The sequence below is a fragment of the Pleurodeles waltl genome, chromosome 5 (assembly GCF_031143425.1).
Source record: "Pleurodeles waltl isolate 20211129_DDA chromosome 5, aPleWal1.hap1.20221129, whole genome shotgun sequence".
Classification (NCBI taxonomy): Eukaryota; Metazoa; Chordata; class Amphibia; order Caudata; family Salamandridae; genus Pleurodeles; species Pleurodeles waltl.
Genome location: NC_090444.1, coordinates 485,592,150 through 485,615,440, shown reverse-complemented (window position 1 = coordinate 485,615,440; position 23,291 = coordinate 485,592,150). Strand labels below are relative to the sequence as shown.

General features: G+C 43.1%; 1 pseudogene; it reads right to left on the bottom strand.

Annotated features, from left to right (window-relative positions):
• Positions 1-16,902: 16,902 nt before the first annotated feature.
• Positions 16,903-19,832, bottom strand: LOC138295783 (cyclic AMP-dependent transcription factor ATF-1 pseudogene; annotated as a pseudogene).
• Between the last annotated feature and the right edge of the window lie 3,459 nt (positions 19,833-23,291).

Genomic DNA, 23,291 nt, shown 5'->3' with positions numbered 1-23,291 from the left:
TGCGAAGATCTAAGAATTACGTTAAACAAGCCAAATCACTGCATTATCATAATTACATTTTAAGATAAAAAAACAACACCAGAGAAGTGTTTGAATTAAGTAATACAATGGTACTTCCTCTGGTAGCAGCTAATGGTGCCTCTCCTTCACAAGTGATGTGCAACACCCTATCCGATTTCTTTCAGAAGATTTGGAATCTAACCCAAAATCTACAGCAAACCAACAATATGAAGATCAGTGACCATACTACCTTAGGTAATGGAAGTTGGTCCTCCTTTGAATCAGCAAAGGCAACTCGGATAGCAAAGGTGGTGTCTTCGCAAGATTATGAGTGTACTTTGCCCCAAATTAAAAAGGTACCAGCTTTGATTATTTCAGACGTGACCAACCTCTGTAACCCATCTTTTTTTTAGGGGCCAACCTTCCTATCACATGGAAAAAGGCCACACTAACCCAGCTACTGAAAAAGCCCACTTTCGACCCCACTGTGTGGTCAAATTATTGCCCCATGTTACAGATCTGCACTTTTTGTTAAAACTACAGGATCTATGTTTATCAGCCAGCTCATTAGCTCCTTGGAGGCATTATGTCTAATTCACTCAGTTCAGTTAAAGTTTCAGGAGGAAAGTAGTACCAAAACTATTCTGGCCAAAGCCACCAACGACATCCTACTGATTCTGGATGAAGGAAGGGCCATCTTGGTCTCGTTAGGCATATTGATTACTTTTCACAGCATCTAGCACAACATCCTGTTGGAACATCTGGCAGCTGGCAGCCACCAGCACCACACACACACATACTCAATAAGTGGTTAGTCTCATTCTTAAGACAATGCACTCAATTTGCCAATTTTCAGTCTTCAAGTAAACTGATTCTGACTGGTGCTCCCCAAGGTTCAGCCCTCAGCCTGCAACTTTTCAATCTGTACATGGCTCCCCTGGTCAGACTGACTTATTTTGTCAGCTTTGACTTTTATACCTGTGCTGATGACACCCAGCTGATCACCCTGCCTTGAAGAAGCTGCTAGCTGGATGAGGAGCAACTCTCTTGTACTTCATGGTGACAAAACTGAGTGTCCTGTTTTTATAGATTGCAACATATGGGCAAATGAGAGGTAGTCTGCCACTCTAGGTCCCCTACGGAAAATACCAGAAACCTGGGAAATGTTTTTCATTTCAAACTCAGGTGTGAATAACATATAAAATTTATCACAATTTCCAGTTTTTACCTTCTGTAAAGCATGAGGAAGATCCTTCCTTTTCTTACAGCATCTTCCAGGAAAGACTTAATGCAGGCACTCATAATATCAGGGCTTGGCTACTGGGATGTGCTAATAGTAGGCCTCCCATTCATCTAGTGCATAACGTCTAGTAGACAATACTGTAGCCGAACCCTTTTAGAGTTAAAATAAATGACACCTATCTTTGATTGTCTGCAGCAAATGAACTGGTTACCCATAGACCTGAGAAGTATTTTTAAAGCAATCTGCCTGTACCACAATACTTTGTACTTTACACCATCTGGATCTTAGATGGCTGCTATGTTTTCAAGGTATTCTTCACTGTGCTTCGAAAGTCTCAATATCTGGCAAAAGAACCATAATACAGGAGAGCCAGACAGGGAAGCAAATCGCTCCCTGTCTTAACTGCCAAGGAGGCATGGTGGAATGTCATGCGTATTTCTCTTTGTGTTGAAGCCAATTGTGAGAGCTTCGGAAAAGGATTGAAATTTAAACTCTTCAAAAAATAATAATAATGATTTCTGCTTCTTACTTGTTTGAGTCCTTTGGTAGAGTGGTTTAGGATATGCTGGAGCATCCCTTTTTGAAGTATTTGTATGTTGAATACATGCACCATTGATAGTCTCCCTGCTGGGTGAGGGGACACCACCCAGGGAATCCAAGACCACCTGTCCTGGACCACCAGTGCCTGCTTGCCAAGATCAGTGTGCCCTGTGAGAATGGAGAGCACTGGAGGGAGCAAGGTCAGTGGGTAGCCCTGTCGAGTGGACTCCCTACACGAGGCTTGAGGAAATGGCCGCTGTACTGATCAGATAATTTTTTCATGTGCAGAACAAAGCCAATGAAACCTGTATTGCTTGAAGAGTGTTGCTGAGACTTTAGCCATGTGTCATGCTGAGCCAATCGGGCCAAAGACCATGCATGGTAGTGAGGCAGCAACCCTTTATGCCAGGAGGGGAGACTGGAGAAAGACTGCTGTGAGGAATGGGGCCACAGCCATGTGCAATAGTGAAGAGGCGACTTTATATGCCAGGAAGGGCTGCCGTGGAGAGTATCACCATACTGACTGCGCCAAAGCCCAACAGCTCGCTGGAGAAGTGAGGACACCATCGGAGCACATTCATCGAGGCAAGGGATGCAGGACAGGATTATTTTAACCATCCCCCATCAGAAGCTGAGCTAAGACTTACCGAACAGAAGGAGCCACAGAAAGCCTCTGGTTACTACATGAGCGCAAAGCTAAGAGCTTCAGCACCCCAAGTGTAGCTTCCTGGGCCGCGTGCTGCTGTCTTACCTGAACTTGGCTGCAGCTGCTACTAGCACCCATGAATGGGTTGCACTCAGGAAGTCTAAACGCTTCACACCTACTTGTGTCTGTCAGACTGGGTTCGGACATGCCAGCTTTGGTGGAATTTGCTGTTAGATAGTGCTGTGGCACTTCAAGATTGTTGACTTTAATTAAGAGTCAAAGTGGACCCTTGAGACTCGGACTGCTAGTAGGGCACATCCTGAATGTTACAAATAGTAAATGGGGAATAACCGCTAGTGTAAGAAGAGTGTGGGACAGGTGATCGCCAAAGAAACATTAGACGACCCCCACCCTCGAATTGTTTCTTAATGTTTTTTTTATTTTTATTTATTTGTATGGGTAGTGGTACAAATAAAATACATCTCTTGTTTCATAAAACTGAGTCTTTGGCTGGACAATGATTTGCTACTGCTGCTGCTGTGTTCACTATCCAAACTTCCCACTGAGGATGCCTTAAATTACTTGGACAAAGCAACCCGGAGAGTCAAGTGCAGAAGGAGTACATGGCCCAGTTACTTAGAATACATAATAGGCTGGGCCCAAGGACATCAGAAGTAAAAGACCTCAACCCCCACAGTTGGGCCAAGAAGCCCTTGAGTTCCCCATGGCGCTCTGAAAGGGGTTCTAACAGTCCCCATTTGCAATGACAGTGTGCACGATAAAAAAAAACAAGCACTGGCGAACCAAATAGGTCTCACCTAAGCAAGAGCTATTGGATTTGGCAATATGTTTTAGTCATGTTGTACACCAGTGTAGCTGCTGTTCAGCATTGCTAAAGGTTAGTGATGTAGAGTGAGGTGGGGTAGATTGGATTGGGGTAGAGTAGAATGGAATAGATTGGGGTGGAGTGGGGTAGATTGGTGTAGAGTGGAGTGGGGGTAGAGTGGAGTAGGGTAAATTAGAGCAGAGGAGAGGTATATTAGCCTGGTAGGTTGGAGTGGGGTAGATTGGGGTGGAATGGGGTAGACTGGGTTAGATTAAAGTGGGGTAGTTAGTAGTAGGGTAGAGTGGAGTGGGATATATTGGGGTAGACTGGAGTGCAGTGAGGTGATTGGGGAAGTGTGGGGTGTATTGAGTGGAGTAGGGTAGACTGGAGTCGGCAGATTGGAATGGTACAGGGTAGACTTGTTGGACAATAGTAGGGTAGATTGGAGTGGAGTTGGGTAGATTGTGGGAGTGCAGGAGACTGGAGTGATGTGGGGAAGGCTGGAGTAGGGTAGATTGGGTTGGATGAAGTAGATTGGGTGGATTGGAGTGGGATATATTGGGGTAGAATAGGGAAGAGTGGAGTGCAGTGGATAAGGGTAGATTGGAATGGGAAAGATTCAATGAATTGTGATAGGCTGAAGTGGAGTGGGTAGACTGGAGTGAGATAGATGGGAGTGGGCCAGATTAGAATTGGGTAGACTGGTGTGGAATGGGGTATGTTGGAGCGGAGCAGATTGGAGTTGGATAGAGTGGTAGGGGGTGGAGAGGAGAAGATTTGGTGGAGTGGGTAGACCGGAGTGGTACAGCTATGGGTAGATTGTAGTGAAATGGAGTGGGGTAGATTGGTGAACATTGGTGTGGAGTGGGAAAGACTGAAGTGGGGTAGAGTCGAATGGTGTGACATGTGACAGTATCTTAGAGTGGAGGGGATTGGAGTGGCATGTCGTGCAATGACATAGAATGGAGTTGTAGAGCAAAGAGTAGAGAGGCATAGTGTGGAGTAAGCATGGTGTGGTAGCACACTGCCATTACAGAGCACATATTTTCAGTTGACACGACCATTACATTTGCACCGAAATACGGTTTTACTGCACTCAAATGATGTGTGTAAATATCATCGTCTAGTGTATTGATGTGTTTTGCTCGTATTCAAATCCACCACACTTCAGAATGACAAAAAATGTGCTTCATATGTACTATATCTGATATATTCTGAAATATCTGCACAGTTCATTTTTTGGCTGTGTGCTACAAAGCTGGATTGTCACAAATTCTCTCACTTCAATGTCAGGGGGAAAAAAATAAACAATAAGCTACATGTAAGAGAGAGCCTGATATTTGACCTCTGTCTTTGAATGCATGGCACAGGTGACAAGATAAGAAGATTTAAAGGCCTGTTTATAGCAAGCAAGTTTAAAAAAAAAAAAAAAAAAATACAGTAAAACAAGGTTTGGGCTATATGAGGGGCGAACTCAAGTTGGACAGCCTAAAGCAAATAAAGCCAGCAAAAAGAAAGAGAAAATGTGAGTTACAAACCCAGTGGTAAGCAAAGGGCTGGATGCATTTGTAGGTCAGCTTTCGGAATGTTCCCAAGATGCCTTTGATTGCGCTGTCTGGTAGGCTTGAGCTAAAGAGCAGAATGTGAAGTTCCGTTCTAGCTAGACGATACCATGCAATTACTGCCCAGCAATGCCCATTCTGTCCAAAAGGTTGCAAGGAATTCTCAAGCTCCCTGCTAAGTCAATCCTCATTCTCCTGTTGAGAGAGTGGTTGTCAACTACCATTACAATACATACTTTGTGAAGGTGGGCACCTGCTATCTTGGGGATGATCAAGCACCATCCCTAAAACAAAAACCTCCAAACGCACCTTGATTTTAGGCACAACTCAATAGACTGACTCTAAGGAAAAAGGAAACTGCCTGGAGAAGGCTCTCAACTGTCACCAAACCAATTAGCTACCATTCCTCTGTTTTGACACAGAGGGCCCAATTCACAAAACCTTTACTATGTCTTATTTCTGACAAAGGTGTAATGTACTGCTGTGTTTCAAGGCCTTAATCCCATAGTATTTTTTGTGAATTGTGTTTTAGTCCAGATTTCGAAGTGACGTACTTGTGAATTCCCAGGAGTAAATTATTTAAATTTATATAAAAAGATATGTGAATCTGGACCCCATGTTTTAGCATGTCTTACTCCTGGAACTTTAGGGTGTCTGGCAATCATTTCTCTTCAGAAGCAGAAGTCAGAAATCCCGTCTTAGATCAGATTTGCAAAGCTTTGTTCATGCTTAAATGAAAAACACTTAAAGAAAAACCTGTAACTCGTGCAAACAAGGCTTAGTGGTGAAACACAAAGTGTTAAAGGAAGGGACAGGGCAATGCAGGACGGATGACGTTAACACCCACCGTAGTATGCTTCTGGGTATTCATAACTAGTGGTAAAGCATTCTCCATGCTGGTCATTCTGCTCACTCATGCCTGAATGAACCTGGGGGGGGGGCTGAACAGTGTGGGGGACTGGACATAAGCTTCCACTAGAACGTCTGTAGGAATAGAATGCATTTTGTGGAATCTTATTTTTCAAGAAGGGAAATAAAAACATACTTATGAAATGTCACTGCTTCACTAATACTATGTATTGAGTAATTGATTCACTGCAGGGACTCCAACCACATAGTAATATAGAATTTGTGGACACATACTTGTATTTGGATACTTCCAGTTTGAAAGTAATAACATTTACAGGTTAATTTTTGTGCATTACTATTCTGCCATAAATTCCAACCATGCCTCTGTGTAAACATTCCAAAATAACGAAGTCTCTCTTGATGAGCAGTCAAACTTTAATTTACATAACTACCAGACTTTGGGGTTATTCTAACTTTGGAGGAGTGTTAATCCGTCCCAAAAGTGACGGTAAAGTGACGGATATACCACCAGCCGTATTACGAGTTCCATAGGATATAATGGACTCGTAATACGGCTGGTGGTAAATCCGTCACTTTTCCGTCACTTTTGGGACGGATTAACACCTCCTCCAAAGTTAGAATAACCCCCTTTGTGTAGAAAGCTGCCCCTTCTCACAGAACGTCCTCCTTTCGCAACACAACACTCTAGATCTGTCCATCACTGTCTATATAGGTTGAGACAAGGCCAGGCATAATTGCACACAACTCTGATGAGGCCTTGCAGGAAGTTAAGGCGGACCAGGCTTACATCTGCAGTCTCCAGACTTGCCTGGGACCTAAACATTACACAGCAAGGAACGCCCGGGTAAATTAACTGGACATAGCCCGACAGAGGACAAGCGGCAGACGTATTGGTTTTAGATCCTTCCATTATAAAACACCCCGACTACTGAAGCATGCATGACAGCAGGGAAGCTGGTGGAGATGCATGCCGTGGGTGTATGACACACAACCACTGCAAATGAGGCCTGTGCTCAGTTCACACACTCTGGGTACTTACATCATGCCCGTCGCTCTATGCACTACATTAGTACTTTGTTGAAAGCTTTCCTAAGCAACTTTTTTTAAATACTTATTTGTCTTTCCCGTTACTTGCGATTTTTCCAACTAAAAACCAGTTGCGTTGAGTAGGTCCAGTATAATGTGCCATCAATATACAATCTTCATAGATAATGGAGAGGAAGTAACTGCTATTTTCAGCCTTCCCGGAGCAGTATATGCTACTTAATGCAAATGGTGACGTGTTTCAGGAGGACGGAGAGTAATCATTCAGATTTTTTTGAATATCTGAAAGGGAACTGTGTTGGGCTGAGACACAGGTGCCCCCAGAGATGTAACTGCAGAAACATTCACTCTTACAATGTTGTCAACTGATAGAAATGCCTCTTGGGGGGGGGGGGCTGCAATGGCCCTCCTAGTGGGGTTCCACCCACGGTCATCTTTGTGCACACCATGGTGGGATTGTCTGAAGGCCACCCACACTCGAGTCGTCTACTGAAAACAATTGCAAGGAACATTTATTTTGTTGAGCTCATTATTGGGCGACTTTAAATCTCGTTTCTTTCTTTTTTTTTTTTTACATTAAAAAAAAAGTTGGAAATATGTTGGTAATATAACGATTTTGGCCCTAAATTACACTTTCACGTGAAAGTGTATGGGTGTGAAAAGTATTTCGGTATGAAAACAATACAAACAAGTCAACAATGCATTTTGCTTTGCAATACATATTGTGAACATGGCCAATAAAAGTGGTATAATTATAACTGCACCTATTGTATTCCTGTTTTGCTCACCTCGCTAGATATCAGAATTGTTGCTCACTTTCAACAAATGTTTATTTCCATGTTTTCTTCATTAGCACTGTATGTTTATTTCCGCTCCGTGAATGCACGTGAAATCAGAAAAACAACACATGGAGTGAGCAGCAGGCAGGGGTGGTGGGGGGGGAGTTTGGAGAAACAAATAGTACCTCAATCACATCAGGAGCAGCGGACAGCACATTACGTGGAATCAAAATGTGCTAGGTCCCTGCTCTACTGTAAGGAACAGATATGACGTTTGCAGTGCACTTGCCGATTAGATGGCTGCAAAAAGAAGGGCACTGATGCCAACAAATTGTAAGCAGTGGGCAGGCTCCAAGCCCTTTAATGTACACAACAGTCTCGCTAGCGAGACATGTGCTTGTGCATGCACTTGCAGGGTCAACCCTAAAAGTGCCACTGAATTGCCAGGTCTTATGAACAAGAAGTAGGCAGAGAAAATAATGCTCACCTAAGCTGAAATGGTGAGCTTGTGTTCTAGGCAGATGCTCAGGTTGCAAACTAAAGTGACATGCACACTACCCAAATAAACAAGCATTTTCAATCCAATAGGTCTCGCATTTACTTGAGTTGGAGCTATTGGCATTGCAAATGCATAGCTGTTTTTTTTTTTTTTTTTGCCACATCAATGGGTCAACTCTGCTGCATATTTTGGTCCTTTCTGCCACATAATTTCAGTGGCCCTGTATATAACTAAAGGGTTAGTAGGCCTAGGCCCTTAAAACACAAACTACTCCCAGGTGCAAAACATATTCACTTGGCAGTTGGTACAGGTGACGTTGCAGCGGGGCAATGCATAAATAATTGTACTACAGATTTTGCATAGGTGAAACTTTTTGGCTTTGCCATTGCTTGTTGATTTTAGGCACGGGGAGATTGAAGTGTTTGGCTTAGAATCCCAAGATAGTAAGAGGATGCCGAGACTCGAACTTGATTTTGAAGATCCTTAGTTGGCAGCTCTGGCCGTTATGCCACATCTTCTCCAGAATCAAGTTGCCTTTCGGAATATATGAGATGTTGTGATAACCTGAGTACATGTGCAACAGTATGTGTGACTAGGCGAGGTCAATTGTGTCTGTATGCAACAGGATTCCATCCTGCGAAAACTTTAGCACCAGATGATTAGGGGTGTGAGATTTAACAATGCACGCCTGGTTGAGCAGTGATATTGATTTGGACTTGATATGGGTTAAACACACTGAGTTTGGGTTTTCTGTCCCTATGGGGTTTTCAGAAAGTTCTTTGCATTGGTGCAGAGTTCTGAACTCTGTCAATGATGCACTGCACTCTGTTCCTTAATTGTTCCACAATGCTTTGCGCATCCCATGCTTTCTTCGCAGAGCTCAGTGAATGATTTCCCAACAATGCTTCACTCGCCAGGACTGCCATCGCCGATCTGTATCCTCGAATATGACAAAGAATCAGTCACCTAGTGCTGCGCTCACTCCATCAAAGATATTTTACGATACTGAATTTTGTTTACGATTTACTCCGGCAAAGTTGCAATCAAAGTAGACTTTCCCTATCTCCTATTAGACTATTTGTAAACTTCCCAACACTGTTGTACCTGCACTGCATTTATTATTCCCACAACACTAATGCAGTACTTGTCATGACCTTTCCATAAAGCTGGGGTACTTCCTTTAATCACGAGTTGAAACATAGCGCGAAATGAAACAAAACAGAATAAGGAAACTAATATGCGAACAAAAGGCAGCGCAGAAATACTGAAGGAATAAAAATGTTTATGGTAGAAGCATGCAGGCGAAGGGTGAGAGTAGTGTGCAGATTATGTGAATGGGCTTCTAAGCAGCTAGTAAGTTTTGTCGTCACAAGTGAGTTTCAAATGGGTGCGCATAAATACGAGGGGGTGACTTTTCTTTCATTGCCATCTTACCAGAGGCTAAAGAAAGCACCTAAAAAAGCTGACGCGTGCGCAGTGTTAGTAAGACTGTCGCCTGAGACATACACAATTCAAAATATATTTAAACCAGTCCCCTCTTTTCTTAATCACTGGCTGCATCATCTTTCCAGAAGGATGACGTTTTTAATTAGAGTTACTGGGAATAAACTGGCTTCGGTTTCCTGTAATACGTACAAAGGTGTTAATTCTTTTATAGTAGCCGCTGTGTAATGTTTTAGAGTCTTTTGATCATTCTGCTCACCTTTGCGTCTGGTTCCTCTTACGCAACAACAAACATATTTCTGTCCTATTTAATCCCCTGTGCGCAGCCCCCACTATGTTATTCCATCAATGATTCCAAGGGAAGGAATAGAATAAATTGCCCAATGGAAGACGTTACCGTATATCTCGTTCTTTAAATGCGTGCGTGCTGCCGAGCTTTGGAATTATTAATTCAAATTAGATTTTTGTTTAAGCCCGAGGATGCCTCACCCACTTTGTATAGACAACGGTATATTCAAACATGGGGATATCCCAGCCACTTTTATATACGAACATGTTTTAAACGCGATGCCCATCACCTCGTGAGAACCGCACACAGTGAACGCAGCTTGCAATCCAACAGCCCTGAGTCAGCAGAGAAGAATTTGCTAACTTTCCTCTTTCCCCTTCGCACAGTAAATACAGACAGAAGAACAACAAGCAACAGCGAAGAAAACAGACGGCCTCGTCAGGACGTAAATTACAACATTGCGCATGACGTGCGGTGGCCATTTTGAATTGGCGGAATGAATATTGTACCGGTAGCGATTTTCTCTACGCATCTGCAGTGCGTAAGAAAATCAATTGTCTTTGCACGAGGGAGGCAGGGGGCAGAAATAGGCGCCCTCATAAAACAGCCTCTAATCTTTGACCTCGGTTTTTAAATGCACAGCACATGTAAAACAGAGAAGAACATGATTCAGAGCCATGTTAACAAAAACAGACTGGAGCCACTGGAAACATCCAGCGCTCTGGTCAAATGCTATTAGCCTCAGAAAAAGTAGTCCCCAAGCACATGCTACATTGGCACAAGTGGAAGGGTACAAGTACTAGGGCCATGCTCCAGGGGAGTGTACAACTGTGGAAAAGGTGGGACAAACAGCAAGGATTGACCACTAGCAAGCAAGGATTTTTTAAGGACACTGAAACAAACCAATAAAAAAAGCAGAAAGCCCACAAAGAAGTATAGAAGTATATACTAAAGTATATACAAGAGGTCTCGAATGCTCGACCTAAAAAGGCCCCAAGTTTAGGAGGAAACATGGGTACATTAAAGCAGGAAATGAACAGAGAATCCATCTTGTTGGCATTTAGCTTAAGTACATTTCTTGCCCAATCAATGCACCACTGCTGACATACAGTTCCAACAAATCATCTGATCACTGGTCTCAAACAAAACCAGAATTGGGAGTGTCATTGGCATAGCACACTAACTTTAAGCTCAAATAACAAATTAGTTCAGCCAGTGGGCAAACATAAATGTTCAAGAGGGTTGGGCTCAGCAGAGTCCTGGGGAACACCATGGAGAATGCGTAGAAGTCTGAACAAAAAGGGGCATGATAACGTGCCTAGCATCCAATAGAAAAATAACTCTTGAACCAGGCAAGAGCAGCACCTTAAATCTCCATTTCAGAAAGAAATGCTAAAAGATCGCTGGATACGGTGGTGTTGCCTGCAGACAGATCTTACCAGGAGAAGAGCAGAGGCATGCCCAGTCTGCCAGCATCTGTAGGTCATCAAGGACCACAACTAGCACAGATTCCGTGTTGCAGAAGGGAATGAATCCTGATTGGGTAGAGTGAAGCAATGGGTTGACTTCCAGGAAATGGGAAGAGAGCAAAGAAATAGACCGAAATTGTGTAAACTAGAAAGGTCACGTGTGGGTTTTTGTAAAGCAAGGGACTTACAAGGGCTTGTTTCCCAGCTCCACATACAGTCGAGTAATGAATGTAATTGTTGCAGATGCAGCAAAGATTGTGACTCAAAACAGAAGACCCGCATGAGCATGATTTGGGGTAGGCATGGATCAAGAGTGGATCCAGAAAAGAGAAGAATAAAGATCAGAGTCCTGTCAATGACACTGGGGAAATTTGGATGAACAAGGACTAACAGAGAGAAGGAGAAAGAAAGTATGCTCCAGAATATGGACACACAAAAAGAGGCAAACAACTGAGTGGGAGAAAAAAAAAAAAAAAAAAAAAAGAAGAAGAAGAAACAATCAAATCAGAATGACAACAAAACCAAACAATTTACAGGCTCTAAGCCCACTGTTGCTTGTCAATATGGCTCACAAGAGGTCTTTCACAAACAGCTATAAGCGGTCTGTTAAGAGCAACCTAAATAAAAAAAGGAAATAAGGATATTAAATTATGATATTCCTCATAATCATAAAGTCTGATGATAAAAGTGTAACACACAGGACAAATTAGCTTAAGTCCACAGGAAACATGAATGCCAAATCAAACAGGGAGAATGGAGGCAGTTAACAGTAATTATAACTTTAACAAATATTGGCAATGCCAACAGATCTGACTTTAAAGGGATGTTGTACAGTAATGTGAAGAATTTCACATTAATAGCAGGGGACTCGCTATGCGTTCGGGTGGAAGTAAAAAAAGCAGTACAATATACTGGCAAAGGTTAAAAGGTCTGGTGACAGTCGCATTGTCTAGCCAGGCCTAAAAATCCTGCTGTCCTCATCTGTGCTGCTGCCAAACCAAAGCCTCATAAATTATATTGCTATCCAAAACACTTTAAGCGCCTGAAAGTTCATGGCTAGGCAGTTGGAAAAATAAAATAAACACAGCTGTGTGGGGGGCAAGCACTTTTTTGTGAAAGCACACAACTGCTTAATCAAAACATGTACCCACCCCGTCCCCAGCTCCCAACATATGGGTGGAGCCAAAACCCCTCTCTGGTGACCCTCACATTCATGCCTGGTAACAGCTGCACTGTCAAGCCAGACTATAATGATCACAGCTGTGTAGAGGGCAAGAACTTTATTGTGGAAGCACAAACGTCTGCACGATCAAAACATGCACTCCTGGCTCCTAATGCGTGGATGGTGTCAGAGTTGCTCTCTTGATGATTCTCACATAAATGTCTGGCAACCACTATGGTATTAAATAGGACCATAAAGAGGTATAATACACATAATCTGATTCCCATGTGACACTAACCTCTCCCTGTGGAACATAGCAAAGAGATGACATGCACCACCAAGCAGTTTTTAAACACACGACTGCCATTCAACTTATGTGTTACTGTATGTGCAGGTTCAATAGCTGACATTCCACTCAAAGTTCGGAGGATGCCTTAAACTGCCAACTAAGTTTACAGTTTTATGTCATCAATTGCTAGCTTGTGCTCCCCTTAGAAACTGCACAGTTTCTGTGATCATAGGACTTTCACTGAAACACGAAGGAAAACTAGTTAATAAGATGGACAAATAAAATACAACCTGTGCTGGGTTACAAAGCTTAATTGTTGTTTTTACCAAAGCTTAAAAATGTTCCCAAAATCAAACAACCAACGGATTGATGTCCAATGTTTCAGGTCCTCAAGAAGCAGTCAGCTCTGGTCCCAGTAGGGGACCAACTCAAATTGCTAGTTGATAAAGTCATGGTGCTGCCACCCTCATTAGTAGACATTTCTGCAGCCTTTGATACCATCAACCATAATTTTCTAATCTTAATGTTTACTAACCAAAATGTCAGCGCTAAAATGTTCCCATTCCTTATCAAAAACAAAACAGATAAAATTAGATTAACTTTCCATCTCCAAACCCTCTCCTGTAGGATTACTCCACTGTTTACCCTAATACCCTTCCATTCAACATGTGGCTGAGTTAGTTAGTTACTAGCATCCTCTCATTTTCTCACCTGCTACAACTACGATAACTGACAAAGCACGAACCTCAAACAAGAAATGATAAATAAGAGCAGAGATTAAACCTCTGGGTGACGCAAGTATCTGAAGCTCGATGCAGATATATCAGAAATTAAAGACATAGTCGGCGAGACATCCTTACTGCACTATTCCTTCCCCAGTTCTTGCCTAGCAAGTAAAGGATGTCCATAATCTGACTATAATCCTAGAAAATAATTCAACAAAAAAAACATCATTCTATCTTTAGAGACTAGTTGGAAAAAAATGTTTTTATTTAAGTAGTTTACCTCAAGAACCAGAACAAAGCAATGCCAGGTCTGACTACACCAACTGCCTGTACCTAAGATTGCCTTTCTAATAAAAAGACAATGTAGCTTATAACACCAAAGCCAAACTACTGTATCTATACACAAATGGTCCTACATCTCAAGCACTTTGTGATCTACCTTCAATAACTGGACAACTATCTTCTGCTCCTTATTTCCCATAAAACACTAAACAGATTTGGCATGTTTTCCTACAACACAAACGTATGATAAAAAAACCTCCACATTAAAGATTCTCCTCAGAATCACAACTTGCCATTCCCCATTACAACAAGGTCAAGGCTACAGAAAGAGCTTGTTCAAGCATATGATCAATCACTGCCTCTTTTTCTAATCGCTACTATAATGCGAATGGGAAATGAAGGACTTACTTAAACTGGCACCTTTAATTCCACACGATACAAAGTATGCACTTATTGTTTTCACCCTTGACAAAAGGTCAAAAGGGAAGAACACAATATTGGCTGGTGTTCTATTCACATGTACAAGATGCGACCCAAAGATTTTTCGGCAAGACAATAAACGCTTGTATACAGTCTGTACCCTGGGGGTAAACGAGGGTTTTGATACAGGCACAAACAATTGAGCACCGAGGCGATTCTTTACTTCTAGTTTCTAGACTAAATAAAATTTCATACAAGTGATATTTAAAATAGTGTTTACTGTTGCACCTACTTGGGAATGCATGTCACAGTTGCTATCAAAAATATATACCCAAGGTTGGGAATCTGGATGCTAAGAAATTGTGCACATTATCAATGGAAGCTTGAACACTCCCTGGCCCAACTATACTGTAAGTGCAGCTATACAGTATACTGACATGGTATTGAAATGCATGCACTGACGGGTACCACGCTATTTGAAGTACTATGGATGTTAGCATTGGTTATGTGGTCTACAGAGTGTTTTGCTACCATGCCCGAGGACAAGAGATGTGCTCTGCGTTGTCTTGTTTGTAAATATGAAGTTAAAAGGGAGCGGTGATTGGGTGCTTAAGATTCAGATACTAGAGTATGGATGGGTAGTAATGTGTGAATACAGTGTGGCCTAAGCGGAAATGTGTTTTTGCCTCGAGTGTTCGACAGAGACTGCTTTAACAAGCATGCAGCGAAGCTACACCTGGCTGTAGGAGAAAAGCCACAATTGTGCATGCATACGGATATATACCAATTTTAGTTTGTTCTGTACAATTTAAACTATTAAGAATAAGGCATAGAAAGTGCAACTATGCATTAACTAGAATGCATAGGGGGCTAACCCACAGAAACAGAGATGGAGAATTGTGTATCACTTTATTTGTTGCTTCATACACCCAACTTGGTGCAGCCAAGGAGTCCGCCCAGGTGTGACAGAGAAGAATCTATGTGAAAGGACATTACATAACCAGCCCTGCTACTGGCTTTAAGAAAACCACCTCAGACTGGAAACGAGCCACGCAAAGCTATGGGTATTATATAACCAACCATAAAGTGTCAAAGGAGTAAGCAGAATGCAACCAGCAATGATAAATGTCTAAGAGGATCAGCACATGGGACTCAGGTTTGGGATGGCAACCAAGGGGTGCTAGAGAACGAACCCAAGGAAACGGGCATTGTATAACATCTACAAGCTTTGGGCAGCCGAGTACAAATGAGAGCAGCTGACGAGCCATCGCTAAGAAGGGGGATTTAAAGCCAGCCTAAGTACGTAGTCTGCTGAGGAGGGCAAGCCCCGGTAGCAATTTGGGTGCCTGCCCACAAGGAGGCACTTAAGAAAGAGGGTGAGTAGAACATAAATAACAATGAGGGAAACTGTCCAAAGAGCATAGCATCTTGGCTAACATTTTAAAAATATGGCAGGCAAACTCAGCAGTAATAAAAAAAAATGACACACAAAGGCACACGCCACAGTTTACGAGTTGCTCCAATCACCATGTTCAGGGCACCAAATGCATGATCAGCTGCATTTCAGAATCCAAAATCTATTACATTAGAACTGGGCGCACTTTTATATCTTGGGCTCTGTACCTTGCGAGTCAACAAAAACTTGATATTTACACTTTTAGAAATAAAAAGTACAATAACCCCCGTTGTGAACGTCTTAGTTATGGCTTCTTTAAACAAGCTATTGGTATCATTTCAGATAACAGGCAATGAGTAATGTCAGTTTGCAGGTACACTTATTGAAGCATTGGATTACACTTAACACCATGGACTGTTGGATGTCCAAGAATTTAATTAGGTATTGTGCTAACTAACAAATCTTGAATTTGCAATATCAAAGAGAGAAGCCTTGGCAAATTGTATCTCGGCTCTAAAAGGCTTCAACGGTGATGATGGCTTTCCCATTGAGTGTAAAGACATCTGCACACAGAGCAAGCAATTTCCCTTGGGTGAGGGGAAGAATTCTACTAAAGCAAACTTATTCCAAGAGGCCAATGAAGCGTTAGCATGTCTTGGCACAAGCGCACGTCATGAGGCAAGTGCAGTAAAGGCAGAGGCATTTTTAAGGTACTGCTCCTGCATAGCAGACTATCATTCTAGAAAGGTAAATTAACAGTAAAAACTAAAAGTAGTAAGAGGTGCAAGAGCAAAAAAGGAAAAAAGGCGAAGGGCCTGGTAGTACTTTCCAGGAACCACCTAAAAAATAAAATGGTTAAAACTGGAACACGAGGGTACAAAGAGGGTAGGAAAAAATACATGCCACCTTAAAAAGAATCTCATCAGGTCAGCAGAGGAATGATACAAGTTAACCAAAAACTGAGAACGATTAGTTCCTAGCCAGGGCAAATTCAATAAAATAATAATTAAAAAAAAAAAAAAAAATCAAAGAATCGAAAGCAGAGACCCGACACAGAACACCAAGCCATCCAATCATGGGCAAAGAAAGTATGTAAAACCCACTCTAAGAATATGGTATATATCCGAAACAACAGGTAACAGTGAGTGAGCTAACGTTGTCTTTACCGGAGGCCTAAAAAGATAACTTAATCCTCTAGTTGATTCTAGATCATGAGCAACTTAATAGTAAAGGTACTTATTTATTCATGCATATATCAACAATTATCTGTCTTACTTGCACTTCAAAGTCATTAAAATAAAGTCCTCATGAGCAAGTGTGCTTTAGCCGGAGCTGTTTTAATCAGTACACTGCCCTTCTCCAAAACCTAGCAATTGAAATGGGCTCCAATAAAGTGCATTGTTCGGGAACAAATAAAATACATTTTCCACTGGTTTTATTAAAAAGACTTGTAATACAGCATGAATATCATTTAAAAATGCCACCTTAGAGGAAACAAACGGTGACAACCAGTAACTCCTGGTCCAACATTAAAGCTGGCAGAGTGGCTCCTGGATAATGTAAAGTCCATTTTACACACTTAACCCATATGTAATTAAAGATAAGCAGTATAAGGCCTACACGAAGTTAAAAAATAAGGAAAGGCTAGCAAATATAAACGTTCGGAATTGCGGACTCGATGTTTTGTTTGGAGGTACTTAGGGGAAACCTTGTTTATTCCTGTCCAGTTAGGAACAACAGCTGTGCAGTGATACGGAACGGAAATGTCCAAAAAATTAACACTCCACCTAATAGGTAAGAAGTACCACTAGGGTTGGAACAGGGGTAGTCTTTAGCACGGCAGTGTTTTAACAGTATGGAATTGCAGATCACGATGGACGAAGCTCAGCAAAGAAGTTCCGTTTCCCTTGAAGGACATTTTATCTACTGCACAAAAATGACATTTGCTGGCCAAATACTGTGTTCAAGGATATGCTTTTCAGAGTGAAAACTAAGCATGTGTAGCAACTGGAAGACTTCTTCGAATGCCCTCTTTTAGAGACATACGGCCCCACAGTTGCGTTATCTCAATGTACTTTTAACAGATATTTGAACATCTTGTCAGGAAGCCAATGTTTCGCCAAGTGGTGTTTCTCGTTCAAGAAGGAGCAGCTTTGAAACCATGATCGATACCAGAATGCCATTGATTAAAAGGGAAGCCTGCGTATCCCACTTTCTAAATGACATAATCAAATGAAAACGCAGGGACCCCATTAAGCAATAAATGAAATAGGACTTGCAATGGAGATTATTAAAACCAAGGGCTGTGAAGCTAAACTAGCTGATCTCGAGACATAATTTTCAAAGAGGTGAACAACTGGGTCAAACTAGTTGCTAAAGCAAGTCAGTTTACTACAACTTTCCTAATCAACTGGGATGCCCATGAACTTACGAGAGGGGTGTTTTGATATCCAATTAGGATTTGACAAGTACAAATGATATAAATATGAAGGGGGCATAATATTTACTTCTCGTTAACACCCGACAATTTCTTGCTGAATGCATAAAGGTGAAGGGGAAGTATTTACATATATGCAATATGAAAAAACAAAGTATACTGTTATATATTGTGTCAATACCGTTGAATTTACTAAAGGGTCCGTTCTGCACACACGGTGCGAAGGCTTTGACTTCAGTGACGAAGAGTCCGTGAGTCATAAGCGAGCATTACTCATAATCTGCCTTTCTGTCACTTCCGTTCAGACACTTTCCCGTTACTAGGGAAGGAGTGGTTGCACCGTTTCCTCGTTTCTTGTTGTATTTGCCTCAATAAATCGGAAAGGCTAACTCTTAATTCTTTGCGGTTAAGAAAACAATATAAATTCATCGTTGACTCTACCTCACGCACTTTGTCAGGTTTAAACATTTCTATTGAATCCAAAGTCTGGTGGAAAAATCTGGGTCCGACTAACACGGTGTTGGCCTAGGGGAGCTTCACTTGTGGCAGTATAGGTCCTTGAGTGTCTTGAGCTCCTCGATTAGAGTCCGATTCTGGTTTTCTAACACTGCCACACGATTCTCCAGGCACTTCACATACTCCTTTTTCTTTCTCCTGCACTCGCGTGCCGCCTCCATGTTCTTCATCAGCCGGATCTCTCGCTTCAGCTGGGGGTCCACTGTCTTGGCATTCGCAGCAGCGGCGCTACTGAGGGCTAGCGGCGAGCTCATGAGCACGGTCTGGGGCAGCGCTGAGGTGGTAGTGCCACCGCCCCCGGAGGTGGTGGTGCGAATCTGATAAGTCTGCATGTCCCCAGAGGGGGTTTGCACCACCACCTGGTTGGAGGGAACCAAGATCTGTTGCCCGTCTGACGTCTGCGCATACTGCAGGATAGTGGTGCCGGCGCCGCCCAGGTGCTGGTGCAGGTCCCCTCCACCGCTCATGCTGAGGGTCTGCAGGCCCTGCACTGTGTCCGTGGCCGGGGAAGCGAACTGTAGAGCGCCGTTGGGCGCGATGGCAAAGTACTGGCCCGTGCTGGTCTGGTATATGGTAGTAGTGGCGGCTGCCATGGAGGCGGCAAGGGCAGTGGAAGCACCCGCGCTTTCCTGCTCCTCCTGCAAGTGCTGCAGGTGCTCCTCGTCGCCGCGCTCGCCACCGGACAGCTCCTTCAGGATCTTTCGATAGGAGGGCCGCCGAGCCAGAAGCTCCCGCGCCGCTTTCTGTTGAGAGTCCTCGCTGCGCTGCTGAGGGGAGCCCGCCTGCTCCTCGTCAGGCGGATCCTCCAGCGGCTGTTGTGCCGCACTTAGGATATGCTGCGGCGGCGCTGGCGATCGGATAACTGAAGAAGGCGCAGCGGCCTGTATTACGCCGTGCACCTGCACTTGCTCTCCGCTGGGCAGTTGCAACACTGTCACCTGCTGGCCCCCACCGGCGCCACCCCGCAGCGACACGATCTGCTGCGCCAGTTGAGATACCTGTGCTGCCGACACGGTGATTGAGTGTGTTCCCTCTGAGCCGCCGTCCCTGTCCGAAGCATCTTCCATGACTGCCGCAGCGGACAGGGCTCGAGCACACCAGGAAGTGGAAGCAGACGCCTTGGTGCGGCCTCCTCTGTCTCTGAACGGTTAATAGAGGTTTGGGGCACTACACCTTGATGGCGAAAACGGGCAGTTCAAGAGCCGGTGGGGACCGAAACCAAATAAAAAAGAAATACAAATCTAGACAGCTGCCCCAACAGCGACAGCCAAACAAAGAAAAATGTTAAACGTCCTCCTAGGCCTCGATTGCGCGTGACGTTGACGCTGTGGATGAGGTCATCACGCATAAATGAAGCGCCAGACTGCTCCGTTTGAAATGTAGTCATTACAGACTTATCTACAGCCTACAGACACTCATAAAAACAAAGTCTTGATCGCTCTGTAGCTGGTGTGGCGACACGAGCCTCGTTTTGTTTGCTAGAAACTAATGAATGTTTTGCAGCATACACATGATAAAACATACTTTTGATGTACTTTGAAACCTTTTTTACAAAAAAAGAGGAGTGAGGAAACGATCAAAATGATGCCATCATTGAATTGCCTACCAAACTGTCTATCTCACCGCTCCAGTTCAGTACATTTGATGGTACACATGTTCCGTTCCAAGATGGCGTTTCTGTCTAACTCCACTGATAAAAAGTAACACCCCCTTGCTAGTAGACACTGTAGTCCCTTTTTGATTTCGCTGCGGATAAAAGAGGTGTGTATAGGACTCCCGGTTTTAAGGCATTCGTTTTTTGTAACATTTCCTTCTTTCTTTATCCATAAGTATTTGTTGGCCATCTTATTGGTATTTATCCATGTTTATTTTGTGTTTTGAGAATAAATGGAGTCGTAAACTGGTGTGTTTTCACATTTATTTGGCTGATGACATACACCCATACTTTGATGTCTGTCACGTTTTATCAAATTAAGCAACCAAATATAACAAAACATTATACTCACAGGTAATGATTATCATCATAATTCATAAATGCAAACATGATAGAAATGTGTCCAGTGACCAAGCATTGGACAAAAATTATGAACTGTAAACAAAATAAAGAAATATCTACAGCAGAATATTTACACAGATTGAAGAAAATGTTAGAGAGATACATAGTATGTGTCTGTTGGAAAAACCGTCCCAGGAAGCTGTGGGTGCTGCTTCTGTTCAAGGACTGTTGCCTAAAGGTGCAAGAACAATTGTGCATCATTTGCAATGGTTGGCAGACTAAGAGTGTAGCTGAATTGGTCACAGCCACCAAACTTTGTGTGACTGTATAAGAGCATAAAACCACTTTGAATGAATCTAAGATCATTGTTTTATGTTAGAATTTGGGTTTCTAGTTGGGAGAAGTATGCCCCGGTCCGAGTAGGGACCACAATCCTAGTCTGGGTAAGTCACAATACAGCCTAAATTATCCTGTGCTCACCCTCCTGTAGCTTTGCACAGAACACGCAGACTTAACTTAGAGGGAAATGTGTGAAGTTTTTGTGTAATAACCCATACAGTAACACAGTGAAAACACCATAAAATGTACTCTACACCAGTTTAGAAAAATAGATAATATTTATCAGAATAAAATAAGGCCAAAGCGACAAAAATCCAATGTGCCGAAGTGAGTGTATCACTTTTTAAAGGTGTGGATGGATCTAAATCCATAAGTATCAGTGGTTGCATCTTTTTAACACACAGTGCCCAGGATGCGTCAAAAATAGCGATGCAGAGGGCCAAAGAGGAGGTGATGTGTTTGAAAATAAAGTGATATGTGAATTTTTCTGGAGAGCGCAGGTGATGCGTCAATTCTTTCCTCGCGAGCAAGGTGATGTATTGATTTCCGAGTGCAGCCTTGGCTCCTTACTCCGGTGTGGGGCTATTCTGACACCCAGGGACAATGTGTGGAAAATACAAAATGTGCTGGGAGAATGAAACAGACGCTGCGTCAGTCCGGTAGGCGATGCAGGAATTATTCAACTGCAAGACAGGCGGTGTGTCAACTTTTGCAGGTGTTGCATCAGTTTTACAATGCAGTGGAGTTTTTTGCTCTGGTGAAGTCTTTGATTGCACTGAGACTTCTTAACAGGAGGCAAGCTCAGTCCAAGCCCTTGGAGATCACTTGTGGGGGAAGGCGGAGTTCTTCCAGCAAAGTCAGGGAGCAGAAGGCAGCAGGGCAACAAGCAGGAGAGCAGTCCTTTGAGAAAAGCAGTCCAAATGAGTCCTTTGGACAGTACAGCAGTCCTTCTGACAGAGTCCAGTTGTAGGTCCAGAAGTGTCTGATTTGAGGGGGTCACAGACCCGACTATGCCTTTGAAGTGGGGAAAACTTAAAAGAGTGGGTTTGAAGTGCACCTTTCAACCCAGTCCTGTCTGCCAGGAAATCTGTGTGTGTGTGTAGGTGGGGGAGGGTATCAGTCCTTTGTGTGAGATCAGGCCACTAGCCTTTGAAGTATAAGTGAGAGCTCCCCCATGCTTCCTGCCCAGGAAGACCCATCAGTGTGCAGATAAATGCAGATGCAGCTGAGTGTCCTCTGTTTATGGCTGTCTGGGCGGAATGCATAAGGGGAGCTGCCAACTAGCACAGACCAGACATGGATTGGAGACAGGCGCTAAGGCACAGAGAGCAGTCTAAAAGTGACATTTCTAAAATAGTATTGTTAAATCCAACTTCACCAGCAAGCAGGATTTCTCACTGCCATTCCAAAAGTACCAAACATAACAATGCCACTCCTTTCAAATCAGAAATGACCACTTACAGGTATATAAGGGAATTTCCAATGCTGGCCTTTGAGAGGAGCAGGCTTCACAGTATTGAAAAACGATTTTGGGAGTTTATCAATACCATGACATGTAAAACTTACAAGTAAATGTCCTGCCTTTTACTTACATAGCACCATGTCCTGTAGCCTACCAAGGTCCTAACTTAGGGGAGCCTTATATGTAATAAAATGGGAGTTTATGGCTTGACAAGTCATTTTAAATACCAAGTCTAAGTGGCAGTGAAACTGTATACACAGGCCTTGCAGTGGAAGGCCTGAGACATGGTTAAGGGGATACTTATGTGGGTGGCACAGTCGGTGCTGCAGCCCAACTAGTAACATTAAATTTACAGGCCCTGGGCATATATAGTGCACTTTACTAAGGGCTTAAAAGTAAATTAAATATGCCAATTGGGTATGAGCCAGTGATACCATGTTTTACGGGGAGAGCACATGAACCTTAGCACTGGTTTGCAGTGGTAAAGAACCCACAATCCTAAAGCCAACAGAAACGAGGTCAGCATAACAGGAGGAGGAAGGCAATAAGTCTGGTGTGACCCTTCAGAGAGGGCCATTTTCGAACACTTTATAAAAACAATAATTCTAACCAGCCACAAAAGAAGGGGCAAGGGGAGTAATGAGCGGGGCTAGAAGACAAGGGTGGGCAGAAAGGAGAGTGGACCAGTCAAAACCAAGGGAGGGGAAATGGTAAACAAGCCTCTGTAGGCAGATCGTCTTTCAGTTTTGGTCAGTTGTGTGAAAGGAATCCTGCCTGGCTGAATTTAACATCTGGTGTACCCTCCCAGCCCAGACCCCCTGAATTCATCCAGATATTGCAGAATCAATATCCAATCTATTAGGACAGCCCACGAGGTGCTGAATGTGCAGTAAATACTTAAATCCCTTTCAATCAAAATAGTCCATATGTGAAGTTTATGATTAATGGTCTCTTCTTATTGATAACTGTACTAGCCTCTCTGCTTTGAACACCTCTGAATTTATCTCCTTACTTCTCTCAGTCTTGTCCACTGATGCAGTCAGCATTTTCAACACCA